The following is a 3,324-nucleotide window of genomic DNA, read 5'->3' as shown; positions in this document are numbered from 1 at the left end:
ATGAGTAAGCGTGGCTGCTTCATTTGTAATATTACATTCAGGAAAAAATTAAAAGGCCTTCAAATCATTTTTCTCTCTAACAGACCAAGAATCAACCGAGTTAAAAAACAGGCAGGCACACCTTGTGTCTAACGGGGTGGCCAAGTTCAGATGGTTGAGAAATGTTTTCACTCGGAATAAGTGAAACAGTATGGGTCATAAATTTATAATTGTTGAAGAAGGAATTCAAGTTCAGGAGGAGGGCATTCAACCAGTCCCTCTACCCCTGTGCGGATTGAAATCTTCCACTCTTAAAAAAGTGTCAAGCGTTGTTTACCCCAGGTCACCTAGATTTGTAGTCCCCTCACTTCTCCTGATGCCTCCTCCTCGTCCCTTTCTCCAGGAAGCAGGAGGAGCAGGTGAGGCTGCTCCATGAGAGATTCCCAGGACAATCTCATTCATTCAACATATATTTCCTGAAGCTTTCCGTGGGTGGCTTCCAGACTCTGCTCTAAGCTTGCCAACCACAGTGTAGACAAGAAGCTCCTGCCTTCATGAGTCTAAATCCTAGAAAGGAGGACAGTGACTAAGGAAATCTTCATACGTAATTTCAGCTGGTGATAGCTGTCTGTCTCCCATCGCCGTTCAACCCCAAAGTTTAGTAACATAACATGGCAACCACTTATTTTCTTATGATTCCGGGCACTGGCAATTTGGGCTGGGCTCAGCTAGGAACAGTCCAAACTGTTCCAAACCACGTCAGCTGGGTTCGTGTATTTACTTGCAGTTAGTTGGAAAATCGCCTATAGGCTGGTTGGTCCCAGAGAGCCCCTTCCCAAGTGTGCCCGTTGGCGGGGCTGGAGGCTGGGACACCTCAGTCCTCACCACCTGGCCTCTCCAGCAGGCAGCTCAGCTCTCAGAATTCTAAGCCCAGCAAGTGAGAGGCAAGACAGAGGAATTTTAAATCTATGCCTGTGTCATATTTGTTATTCTTCTATTAGCCAAACAAGTCAAAGTCACTAAGAAAGGCGACTGAACAAAGGCATGAACACAAACAGGAAAATTGTTGTACCTATTTCTGCAAAATATATATGTATACAGATATAAAGCATAATATAAATATTATTATATAATATATATGATATCATATATCACATTTTTTCTACAAAGCACATTGACTGGGTTCAAGCATATATTTTATGATGATATTTTATGATCATATATATATATGATCATAAAATACCAAAGATCCTAGATTTAGGCATTTTCATGCAAGTGCAAAGCACAGGCTCTCACGAGGGCCTCCTTACATTTTGCTTCTACATGTCTCAAAGTCTATTTTTTTTCAAAGTCTATTTTTTTAAAGGAAAGTTTTCTTGCCCATCAGAAACATTGCCTTAAATAAAATTACACAGTGATTGTTATCATTATTGCCAGCATGATTCAGGGCGTGCCAGGGAGTTTAATATGCCAGTGTGCTATGGGGATCCCTAAATGGGGACTCTCTCTAGTATTTCACAGACTTTTTTGATGCTACCCAATTCTGACAATTGTTGCTGTCAAGATGTGGACCCAGTATAGCTAGATCTCCTAGGCTTTCAAAGGAAGCAAGAAAGTCTTTTTTTTTTTTAATTTTGTGTGAAATTTCTAATTTATAGATATTGACAACTTGTTTCAATGTCTTTTAAAGATTTGTAATAAATACTTTTTTAAAATAAGCAAAATACAACTGCAAATCAAATTTGACTGGTTGGTGACTTACACAGAGGCCCAAGGAGCCTCTCGGAAAAGAACTCATGTTGACAGAAGGCAGAGTGGAGGCTCAGTGGTTTGGCCTCACAGGAGATCGGCCCTAAGGGGAAGGCAACACAAGAATGAACATGAGCCTAAGAACTGTTCCCCATAACCTCCCTGGGTACCAAGGGCTCAGAGAGTGAGTACCTCTGGTGAGAATATTGGTGGCCTAAGGTCAGTGACCTCAGCATCAGTGTTCCAAGGAACCAGCAGGAGGGGAAGGCCAGGTCTTCCCAACAGGCACCCCTGTCACTGGTTTGTTGCGTCAATCATACCAGAGATGGGGGGAGGTAGTCTTCCCTCCTGGCTTTTTCAATAAAGCACATCGACTGGGTCCATTCCCTTCCCCAACTGCATTTTATATATATTCTGGATCCCAACGTTTCTGGCACTAACTGCTCCCCTCCCACATCTGTTTTATGTTTCCATCTCTGTCTGAGTAAATTGTGATTTCCAAAATTGTGCTGTCCACATCTCTTGCGCAAAGTGACTTGCCAACCCCCCATCAACAGGTGGAGTCCAGTCCCTGTCCCTAGACCGGCTTTGTGAACCTCCTGTAAGCAACGGGGGAGAAGTGACCCTGTGTGGCTTCAGAAGGCCTTACAACAGCTGCTGTTTCTCTTGGGTCCTTGGATCTACTACAGAATCTCTCAGTATCAGCACTATGGACATTTCGGGCTGAATAATCCTCTGTGAGGAAGAGTGGGTGGGGGTTGTCTTGCGCATTACTGGATGTTTAGCATTGTGAACCCTCAGACTAACCCACCTGCTGACTGAGTGCCGCTAAGTAATCTCAAGGTCCACCAGAAGCGCAAGAATCACCCAGCTGAGCCCTACCTGCATTCCCTGCCTGCAGAATCTGCGACGTTTACCCTTCGAAAGGCTGCTGTTTTCACCTACTGTGCTGGGATAGTTACGTAGCAATAGTGACTACAGCACCCATATAGATGGCGTGAAATATAATATTACTTTGCTATTTAAAAAAAAATCAGTATCCATTGGTTGTCCGTGGATGCTTCTTCTAATTTTTCTAATTTGCTGTACAGAAAATGAAGTTGCTCTCACTCGTTTCATATATTTATTGAGGACCCCTCTTTGTGCCAGGAACCAGTTTGGATCCAGAGGTGTATAAATAAACATAACTTTTTGTAATTGTTACAGCTGTATAATTTCTGTCTCCAGTATAATTTCTTGCTATCCATCTGACATTCTTGGTTTTATGAATTAGGGACCTTGAAAGGACCTTCACTCTTGGGTTTCTTTCTTCTTCTCATTCTAGTCCCCTTCCTGGAACTTACTCTTCTTCCTCCTTTTCCTCCATCTTGTCCACATTACGGCCAATCCACCTCCTCCACAAAAGCTTGTCCTATGCATTAGTCAAAATGATTTCTATCTCTTTTTTTGGTCTTTCACATTTTTCCTCTTCTCCTTGCACTCCAAGTAATATATATTATCATCCTTACCTGGTATCTGGCCTTTCCTCCTGCTTCAAAGAGAAAGCAGAACCCACAAGCACTGAACTCTGTTGGCTTCTAGCTTTCAGAGCCCCCA

This window comes from Canis aureus, chromosome 4 (assembly GCF_053574225.1).
Source record: "Canis aureus isolate CA01 chromosome 4, VMU_Caureus_v.1.0, whole genome shotgun sequence".
NCBI classification, from domain to species: domain Eukaryota; kingdom Metazoa; phylum Chordata; class Mammalia; order Carnivora; family Canidae; genus Canis; species Canis aureus.
The sequence above is the reverse complement of the archived record's forward strand: the minus strand, read 5'-3'. Positions refer to the sequence as shown.